The 11,376-nt window shown below is 38.5% G+C and overlaps 1 pseudogene; it reads right to left on the bottom strand.

Moving 5' to 3' along the window:
- Positions 1-7,280: 7,280 nt before the first annotated feature.
- LOC101838083 lies at positions 7,281-7,772 on the bottom strand (annotated as a pseudogene).
- Between the last annotated feature and the right edge of the window lie 3,604 nt (positions 7,773-11,376).

The following is an 11,376-nucleotide window of genomic DNA, read 5'->3' as shown; positions in this document are numbered from 1 at the left end:
TGCGTACAGAAAACTATTTTAGTTTATCTGTATCATAGGAAAGGAAATCAAATCTCGGAAACTAATAGAATAATTACTTTTTCTTCTGAGGAAAAGAATAAATATAGAACTCTCAGATACATGTTCTCAATTTTTCTCCCTAAGCTATTTTATATTTCACTAACTTTAGAATAAACGCATTTTAAAACATCAAACAAGACTTGCACTTGAGTTCACACACTACCCACGATTTCCATCAACTGATTTTAAAATGGATTAAATGAGCAATAAAAACTTCCACATTGATATAGACTTTGCATAATGTACATATTCTATTACTGAGACCACAAAAGTCTTAAGCCTGCTAAATCAAGAGCTGCATTTGAAAGTGATGAAATATGAATAAAACATAGTTGAGTTTTAACTGTATTATTTATTTTGAGAATTTGTGACTGTGTGTGTATGTGTGTGTATGTGTGATCAAGACTGCTAAGCAAATGCTTTATTTCCGTGCCACATCTTCACTCTAAAATCTTCTGTTTCTTTTCTTTCTGTTTGATAAATTTATTTATTTATTTATTTATCTATTTATTTATTTATTTATTTATTTATTTTACAGCCAGGCTGCAGTTTCCCAACCCTGCTCTCCTCCTAGTCCCCTCCCTGCATCTTCCCTACCTCCACCCACCACCCCTGTTCCAGCCTCCCAATCTACTCCTCCTCTGTTTCTGATCAGGAAAGTACAGGACTCCCATGAGTATCAACAAAATATGGCATGTCAAGTTGCAGTAAGACTAAGCACCTCCACATGTATGAAGGCTGGACAAGGCCACCCAGTATGAGGAGTGGAGTCCAAAAGCCAGTAAAAGAGTCAGAGACAGCCTCTGTTCCCACTGTTGGAAGTTCCACAGAGAACCAAAATACACAACTGTAACATGTATGCACAGTGGCTAGGTCAGTCCCATGCAGGCTTCCTGGTTATTGGTTCAGCTGATGTGAGCTCCAGTGAGCCCAGGTTAGTTAATTCTGTGAGTTTTCTTATGGTGCCTTTGGTCCTAGATCCATTTGGTCTTATAGTCCTATCCCCTACTCTGTAACACAAATTAATAAAAGACCTAGAGACTGACATTGAGGTTCAAATGTCACGCTGAATATCAGAAAAGCAAAGCAGCTAGCCATTAGATTCTTACCTCTGCCTCAGGCTGAATGGGCTAATCCTGTGTCCATGAGCTCTCAACAAGCCTCAGACTGTAACTTCTATTCACTGTGGCTGGAGAATGAATGCCTCATACTTACTACTTGCTCTTGTCTTGTATACCACTTTAGTGCTGGGATTAAAGGTGTGAGCTATAATTCTCTTCTAGTTGTGTAGATCTGGGCGGCCTTGGACTCACAGAGATCTGCCTACCTCTTATTCCTGAGTCCTAGGATTAAAGGTGTGAATTACCACCTCCTAGCTTCAAGCTGCTGGGATTAAAGGTGTATATTTCCACTGCCTGATCTCTATAGCTTGAGGCTGACTTTGCTTTTCTGAATCCTCAGTCAAACTGTAATAAATCATAAATAATATATCATTATACCCCTCTTCTGCAGAATTTCCCAAGCTCCACCTAATGTTTGGTTGTGGGTCTGCATCTGTTTCCATTGGCTGCTGGTTAAAGCCTCTCTGAACACAACTGGGCTAGGTACCAATCTGGTCACAGGAGACAGCCAGTTCAGGCTACATATCTGCTATTTCTAGGAGTCTTGGCTGGGGCCATCCTTGTAGATTCCTGGGAGATTCCCTTGTGCTGTGTTTTTACCTGATCCCCAAATGACCTCCCTTTCCAGTACTCTCCCTCTCTACCCTCCCCATCTGATAGCTCATGTTCCCATCCACACCTTCCCTCAGTCCCCTCATAAAATCCCTTTTATTTCCTCTTCCCAGGGAAATCCAGGTGTCCCTCCATGAAACTTTCCTTTTTACCTAGACTCTCTGGGTGTGTGGATTTAGCAGTTATCCTTTATTTTAAAGCTAATATTTACTTATGTATGACAAACCATGTTTGTCTTTCTTGATCTAGGTTACCTCACTCAGGGTGATTTTTTTTCTAGTTCCATCCATTTTCCTTCAAATTTCCTGGTGTTCTTGTTTTTAACATTCAAATAATACTCTGCTGTGTAAATGTACCACAACTTCTGTTTTTTACAAGTATGAAAAGGAAGAAAAAGGGAGAAAAAAGTTGTTTCCTTTCAAGTAGGTATTAAACATCCAGGTGGTAATTTAAATATTTTATCATGACCTTTTGGATATATACTGTAACGATAAACATCTCTATCAAGGTGTGGTCCTGCCCACTACTGACCCACCATCATCTGGGTCTGAGTCTCATCCTGCAAGGTTGTCTCAGAGGCTATTAGACCTATGTCATATCTGTTTCCGAGAGGCAAGTATCTCCTCTGACTAGGACTTTTTCCTCCTCTCAGCGTGAGATTCCCAGGGAAATTCATTTATTCTAGGCAAGATATATTTCTCACTTTCTGATCTAGTGTTCAGGTTCCTTTCTAGAGTGTCAATAGGCAGCTTAGTTATAAGGTTTTCTAAAAGACAGCTATCAAGTAATAAACACACAACAGCTAGCTACACAGCTTTACAAAAAAAACAACCAATAATAAATAGTAAAACTATTTTTGAAAAGTAAGCAATTATGTAAAGATTTACAAATATCTACCACCTGTTAGTCTTAGTTTAAGAAGTATCTACATGTAAAGTATCTACATGTAATTGGCAGCAAGACACAGAAAAACTATATAGAGGCTGCTTCTAAAACAACACTTAAAAGTCTTTGGTTTTGTGAAATGAACCAGAATGACAATTTTTGAACATCTTTTTGAAGTCCGTAAGACACAAAAATGTATGCATTATACCATACATGTAATGAAATCTTTTTACAGAACAGGAAGTTCTCTGAGGGCTCATTTTACTCCATTTTAAGCAGGTGCTGGTTGGTGTGGGGGATCCGGTAACTAGAGGAACTGAAGAAAGAAACTTAGCAAGGTCTAACATAAGATGAAAATTCTTCCTTAGCTAAACATCAATACACAAAGTAAACAAAACTATGCCAGACCCCCCACCTATCACCACATTCACTTGTAAAGTAAGCTTTTCCTCACCTGGTGCTCAGAGTTTTGTAGATATCTTTCTTGAGTGTGTTAATAGGTATGCAAGTCATCTGGGAAAAGTTTCCCAAGAGTCAAGGAAAATCCTACTTCAAGGAATTTCTAACTGGAAAACAAAGAATTGGATTTATTTATTTTTATTTTTAATGTTTTGTATGTTTGTTTTTTAAGACAGAGTCTCTCTATGTAGACCACGCTGTCCTGGAACTTTATGTAGAACAAGATGGCTGATTACTCAAAGGGAGCCTCCTGTCTCTGCCTTCTAAGTACTGGGATGAAAGGCAAGAGATTTCTTTACTTATCTGTTATTTCCATGGTGGGGGGAAGAGACCTACTCCCATTTCAAAAAGGAGAACTGCATATGGTTTTTACTCCATTTTCTTAAGCCAGAACTCCAATAAACGCCATTGGCCATGTCAGAGGAGCAGCAGCTGGCAATTGAACTTTGGAAAGTCAGCCCACCAGGAAGCAAGGCACTGATGGATGAATCTCCCATAGGCAAGGCTCCTAGGGATTCGGGTTCAGAATATCTCTGGCTACTACTGTGCCTTCATTGTTTGCCACTGTTACTTTTCTCTGGTATCCGGCACAGCATGAATGGATTTGGGTGGTGTGGGGAGCTTCTCGCTGCCTTCAATGTAGAGTGATTATCTCTTGAAAATATCCTGTTCTACTGGGAATTTTTACCTATTGATTATTATGATGATGATTTCCTCCTAAGTTGTACAGTTTAACTGAAGCAATAATTTTATACAATAATAGTGTTAGTTTAAATAGGATTTTGATGACTGAGGGTCTTTAATAAATATAGTAAGGGATTATGATAGAGGCTAACTTAGTGGAAAAACTAATATAAGTAAAAGCAAGATATGGAATTGCTCCCACCCCTGATAAAGCAGGGGCTGATGAGGATAGAAAATAGGAACAAGGAAGCATCACATGACCAGTTTCTCTTTAGAAGTCATATAGACTATGAATTGGGTTAATGATTAAGAGAAACAGTTGAGTCCCAGAAGCCCAGTTAGCTCAAGTTATTTTAATTTTAATGTTGGGAGGTGTATTCACAGGTTTTGTTGTGCATCATAGCTAAAACAAGGCTTTAGATAATGACTTAAGGTTAGGAGGTTAAGATGTCTTTGTTAATGGCTTATAGTTAAAATCTTGGAAAACAATTTCAAGACATACTTTTAATAGATGGGAGAAGAACTCATTGAGGTTAGAGAGTAGGAACAATGGTAGCTTGGCTACTGCTGGCTGAAGTGTCTTTCTTGCTAGGATGGGTTGGTGACCAAAGGCAATGACTAATTCCTTGTACCCATTTCTGCCCCTAGCTTCCTGATATAGTAAACTATTAATGAATGTGTGTGCATCCTGAGGATTTTATAGTAGGCACGAGTGATTCTTTTTCATACATAAAAGTTTAGATTTGTGATTCTCCTAAAATTCTTATAAGATTACCTTTGGAGACAAGCAATAAAACTACTGATCCTTTGTTTGTAATGGCAAAATGCAGCCTGATAGCAAAAGAACTGACTGATAAAAATACCTTGCTCGATTATACTCTATTAGTCTATAACAAGTTGCTAAGGCATGAATGTATATAGGTTTTGGGACAACTGGTATTTTACCTGTAATACATAAAATGTTTAACCATATAACAATATAACAAACATGCTGATTTTTAACTTATATACACTGTAATCATTCACTTGAAAAAAAGAATGTAACCACATTATGATTTTTATACTGCTTGCATGATTTTGCTGGGGTATAAGCTGCAAAGGGGAAAAATAAAGACAGAGTAGAAGGAAAACACCAGGAAAGGTGTACAAGGAAAGGCATAGAAGCGAGACATCAGAATGCAGTTAAAAGGAAGACATCAAGAGAGACTGAAGGGATACATCTGGATAGAGGTAAGAAGAGAAAAACAGAGAGAGAAGATGATGGAGAGACCCTAAAGGTAGGGGTGTGTGTGTATGTGTGTGTGTGTGTGTGTTTTCTTTTTTCACCAGCCCCAGAGAGTTAAGTTTTGTCCCTTAGCTAGACCCAGAGATTAATTTTTACTCCCTCAGATAGAAAAGTCAAGTTGGGTGATCAGTTCTCTGATGTCAGGGCTCAATCTCTGAGTTACTGAGACCAGGTCCTCATGACAGCAATAAATAAACTAGCTCCCTACTAATAATTTTATCTCAATTTGTTTTGTCATAGGCTACAGATAGCATAACTTTCAGGCACTAATGACAAGTCTCTTTGGTCCCTTTCACTATCTTCTGTTTATGCCAAAAGGTCCATCTGAGCTGTTTTCAAAGTCACACATCAAGGAGACTAAGATGCTGGAAAGGAAACATTAGCAATATATTCAGATAGTAAAACACATTATTTACAACACTTTTAAGTTTGTATAGCAAAAGCAGTTTAGATATTTTTTGATGACTTTATAAAAATTTGTCGACATATTTTCATTATCCTTATATTCTGAAGTCAGATTTTTTTCTTAACTCAAGTTTCCATAACTAATATTTGAAAGTAACATAATCTTTAAATTTGAGGTGATTTCTTAGATAGTTATGGTATAAAAACCAATGGAATTTCTACAGAGAAAATCAAACCTATATATATGAGACACATGATAGGTGTAGTCATAATAGATTATTGCATCTAAGAAAAATGAGAACAAATTCTACAGGAGTCATCAGAAAAGGCTTGCCAGCATAATTAACATATGGAGCCTCATCTGAAATGTCAAGAATGATGACAAATTTGGCAAAGTTAACAAAGAAGAAAAGGAATTTTTTGAAAGAAATAGTATATTAAGTTATATTATGCCATGTAGCAGAGTATAGACATTGAATAATTGTTGAATCATGTCAAAGGGGGTAGGATCTTAAAATGCTTCTGTTTTAAAATAGGATTTTGAAAATGGTGTCAAGCTTGAATTTGGAAAACTTCTAGAAAAAAAAGCATGATAAACTCTTATATGGCATCAGAGATGAAAAAAGCATCAATAACTGAGAGAGCTGCTAAGGATATCAAAAGGTGGTTCTCCATGATAACAACAGGCATACACCTGCAGTTCTTTCACTGTTAATTTTCAGACAAATATAAGCATTCTACTAAAACAGATGGAAGAAAACATGTTTTACTCTTCGTTTCTGCTACATATATTTGCAAGACCTTTGATGCAGGAAATCCCTCAAAAATGTAAAGCCAGAGCACAACATTTTTTTTTCAAAAATTGATAGGAGTTGAAGAACAGTCTAATTGGCAGTGATTTAGAAACACTAGTAAGTACAAGTCAAGTCCTCACTCTGTTACAAATAAATTTGTAAGGATAAATTACCATCCTTGCTTCTCAACTCATGTGATTATAAAATAAAGAAACCAAAGATGATTATATTCGATTCTCTTTTCACACTAAATCATAGTTTTATTTTTTATGCTAGTATTTTATTAAACCAAAAGCACTTTACAAGAAAATACAAGTATGACTTCCAAAAGGAATGTTATACTTAGACTTGACACCAAACTCACATATTTAAGTGTGTAAGGAAAATCAGACTTTCAAGTTAAACAACAATTTGTAACCAAACGTCCATCCCACGGATTCTCACAATCATATTACAAATGACAGCATGAAAAAGAAATCTTTCACACTAACTGAAAGGTTTGGCTCTATAATGTACCCTTACACTAATAGGACACAGGTAACTTAAAGTCTCCATTTCCAAATAAAGAATGTTACAGCTTTGCGTCCATACATAGCAATCAGAAAGGAACTTCTGAAAGCGTTCAGGGCGCAGATCCCACGCTTTACCTGTAAGCTGGAGTTCACTAACAGCTTTTAAAGACTGCCTATCATTTTACCCACAGCTCCACACTGTATCCCAGCTTCTAGACAAACTAGAGCTTTATTTCATTCCCACCCGTGGTTTCTATATCATTAGCGCATCACACTCTAACTGGGAAGGATCCAAGTTTATTTCAGTCTGTGAAAAGCTAAAGTTCAAAGCAAATTTGAGCAGCTAAAGAATCTTTAAAACGCACCAAAATTATGAAGTCTCAAACAAAACTTGAATTTCCTGTACATACTCCTGTCAAATGAAGTTATTTCCTGTACACCACTTCTTTAGCAAAGCGGTCTTCTACTTTCTTTCATGTGACCTGGATTGGCTACGAAACCTAGAGAAGGATCAAGATGGCTTGTGGTTTCTCTTACGACACGGAGACCTTTCTCTTCTCCTGTCTCTAGAAAGTGACCTGCTCCGGCTTCGAGAGAAGCTTCTCCTTCTTGGAGATCTTCGCCAAGGTGGAGGACTCCTATGGTAATCATCTCAAGTGCATTGACCCCAAGAGGGAGATGGGCCACGATTGCGACTTCTTTTTTCACCATTAGACAGTTCCACTGTTACATGGCAGCTACGTAGTGTTCTTCTGCCCAGCTCTCAGACAGCATCTACTGAGTCTCAGGGATACTCAAATTCAACAAAAGCAAAGCCAGGAGGGTTCTGAGCCACCCACACACTTCGCAGTGGTAGGTAATAGCCAAAAGCCAGTTCTAGTTCAGTCTTGTTCCCATTGTTTCCAAGATTACCTACATACACCTTATAATCTAATGGACAGGAATCATGACACATTTGAAATCCTGGGTTCAAACACCAAAACTCAAATCCCAACACTCCAACAAACCCACCTGAGCACTTCGGGATCTGTTTCTGCTGATGCTCTCTGTTCCCTGGTGTCCACAAAATGGCGGGAACCACTAGTTCTTACTTCTGCCAAATCCTCAGACCAAATGGGAGATCCTGTCTCTAAGAATCCTCACACTGAATGCTCTGAGATCCTGTCTCCTCCTGCTTTATATTCCTCTCTCCATCCAGTCATATCATTCCTGTCTCCACCTCCACAGTGCTGGGATTAAAGGTGTGTGATCCCATGTGCTTGGATCAAAGGTGTGAGCTCTGTTTCTCTTTTAGATTGGATCAGTATTGTGTAGCCCAAGGTGATCTTGAACTCACAGAGATTCATCTGCCTCTGCCTCTCAAGTGCTGGGATTAAAGGTGTGTACCAACACTGTCTTACCTCTATGGCTCACTAGTGGCTTAGCCCCACATTCTGAACTTCAGGCAAACTTTGTTAGATCACAAACAAAATATCACCACAATTACTCACACTAAATACTACCTCTTCTTCAGTTCCTTTGATTACTGCATTAGTTACTTGTCTTGTTGCATGAAAGGGGTAAACTAAACTCAAGAGCTTCACTTTTAATAATTTATAAATAAAGGGACCAGACCCTCACTCAGTTCCCTGCTTTAGTAGCCATGACAGGCTAGAGAAAAGACACATAGGCCTCTGACATAAGGAAACTCCAGATCCTCTGGCCTTCTGGAGTCTAGGGCCAAAACTGAACACAAAGAAACTCCAGACCTTAGCCTCCTAGATGCTTGGTTTCTGGTAACTGTTTGGCAACAAAAGAAACTCCAGGGGGGACCAAAACCTTCCCTGTAGTCTCCAAGATATAGTTCTGAAAACTATTGGTATCTATGTACAACAGGCCACCTACAAGTAACAAGACAATGCCATAGAAATCACAGAATGTTCCCTCTCAGGGCTGACCAATGAAAATAATTGATACACAGGTATTTCATTCCAAAATATGACTTTGAGAAATTCTCCCTACAGTGAACACAGCAGCAGGGATCAAGGGGACAGGTAAGTGTAATGCAGGAGTAGTAGCTGAGAGACATGTCCTTATCCATAGGTCAAGATACAAAGAGAGAAACACTGGACCATGTATGAGCAGTTTCTGTGAGTGTCACCAGCCCCGTCTTGACCCCTTTGCTCATCTAGCCTTCCCCTCAGCAACAGGGTTCCAGGAGTTCAGTTCAGAGTTTAGCTGTGGGTGTCTGCTTCTGCTTCCACCAGCTACTGGATGAAGGTTCTAGGATGGCATATAAGGTAGTCTTCAGTCTCATTATAGGGGAAGGGCATTTAAAGTAGCCTCTCCACTATTGCTTAGATTGTTAGTTGGGGTCACTCTTATAGATCTCTGGACATTTCCCTGGTGCCAGATTTCTCTTTAAATCTATAATGGTTCCCTCTATTATGTTATCTCTTTTCTTGCTCTCTATTCTTCCCCTGAGTCCATCTTCCTGCTACCTGATGATCTTCTCTACCCTCCCCTTCTCCCCTTCTCTTTGTCCTAATAACCTCTCCCATCCTCCCATCCTCACAATTAGCTCAGGAGATCTTGTCTCTTTCACCTTCTCCAGGGCATCATATATGTCACTCTTAGAATCCTCCTTGTTTCATAGCTTCTCTTTGGGTGTGGACTGTAGGCTGGTAATTCTTTGCTCTGTGTATCAAATCCATGTATGAGTGAGTACATACCATGCTTGTCTTTTTGTGACAGGGTTACCTCACTCAGGACTCACTCAGAACTCTTAATAGTTCCATCCATTTGCCTCTGAATTTCAAGATTCAGTTTTTCCCCATGAGTAATACTCCATTGTTTAAATGTACCACATTTTCTTTATCTATTCTTATATTGAGAGGTAACTGGGTTGCTTTCAGGCTCTGGCTATTACAAATAATGCTGCTGTGACAATAGTTGAACAGATGCCCTTGTTGTATGAATGTTTATCTTTGGGTATATGCCAAAGAGAGGAATTGTTGGATCTTGAGGTAGAATAAGAAACCGCCACACTAATTTCCAAAGCAGACATACAAGTTTTCACTCCCACCAGCAATGGAGGAGTATTCTGCTTTCTCCACATCCTCTCCAGCATAAACTGTCCTTGGTGTTTTTGATTTTAGCCATTCTGACAGAAGTAAGATAGTATCTCAGAGTTGTTTTGATTTGCATTTCCCTGATGGCTAAGGATGTTGAGCATTTCCTTTAGTGTCTATCAGCCATTTTAGATTCCTCTATTGAGAATTCTCTGTTTAGTTCTGTACCTGATTTTTAATTGGATTCTTTGGTGTTTTGGTGACTAAATTCTTGAGGTTTTTTGTATACTTTGGAAATCAGCCCTCTATCAGATGTGGGGTTGGTGAATATATTTTACCATTCTGTGGGCTGCTCTTTTGTTTTATCGACTGTGTCCTTTGCCTTACAGAAACTCCTCGGTTTCAGGAGGTCCCATTTATTAATTGTGAATCTCAGTGTCTGTGCAACTAGTGTTATTTTCAGGAAGCAGTCTTCTGTACCAATTCGATCAAGAGTACTTTCCACTTTCTTTTCTAAGAGCTTCAGTGTGGCTGAATTTATGTTGAGGTCTTTGATCCACTGGGGCTTAAGTTTTATGCAAGGCAATAGACATGGATCTATCTGCAGTCTTCTACACGCCAGCATCCAGTTATGCCAGGACCATTTGTTGAAATGCTTTCCTTTTCCATTGTATAATTTTAGCTTCTTTGTCAAAAATCAGGTGTTCATAGGTGAATGGGTTAGTATTAGGGTTTTCAATTTGATTCCATTGGTGTACCTGTCTATTTTTGTGCAAATAGTAAGCTGTTTGCAGGACTATAGCTCTATAATAGAGCTTAAAATCAGGAATGGTGATGCCTCCAAAGGTTCCTGTACTCTACAGGGTGGTTTTGGCAATCCTGAGTCCTTTGTTTTTCCATATAAAGTTTACAGTTGTCCTTTAAAGGTCTGTAAAGAATTGTGCTGGGACTTAGATGAGGATTGCATTGAATTTACAGATTGCTTTTGGTAAGATAGCTATTTTTTACTATGTTGATCCTACCTATCCGAGACCATGGGAAATATTTCTATTTTCTTCTTTAATTTCTTTCATTAAATACTCAAAGTCTTTGTTATACAGGTATTTCACTTATTAAGTTAGCATTATCCCAAAGGTTTTATGTTGTTTGTGGCAATTGCAAAGGGTGATGATTCTCTGAGGTTTTTTCTCAGCCCATTTATTATCTGTGTATAGTAGGACTACTGATTGTTTCAAGTGGATCTTGTATCCTGCCACTTTGCTGAAGGTGTTTGTCAGCTGTAGGAGTTCCCTAGTATAGTTTTTCGATCACTTATGTAAACTATCATATCATCTGCAAATAGTGAAAGTTTGACTTCTTCTTTTCCAATTTGTATCTCCTTAATCACACTCTGTTGTCTTATTGCTCTAGCTAGAACTTCAAGTACAATATTGAAGAGGTATGGGGTGAGTGGACAGCTTTGTCTTGTTCCTGATTTTAGAGGAATCTCCATTTAGTTTAAGGTTGGCT

Source organism: Mesocricetus auratus, unplaced genomic scaffold (assembly GCF_017639785.1).
Source record: "Mesocricetus auratus isolate SY011 unplaced genomic scaffold, BCM_Maur_2.0 Super-Scaffold_100020, whole genome shotgun sequence".
Classification (NCBI taxonomy): domain Eukaryota; kingdom Metazoa; phylum Chordata; class Mammalia; order Rodentia; family Cricetidae; genus Mesocricetus; species Mesocricetus auratus.
The sequence above is the reverse complement of the archived record's forward strand: the minus strand, read 5'-3'. Positions and strand labels throughout refer to the sequence as shown.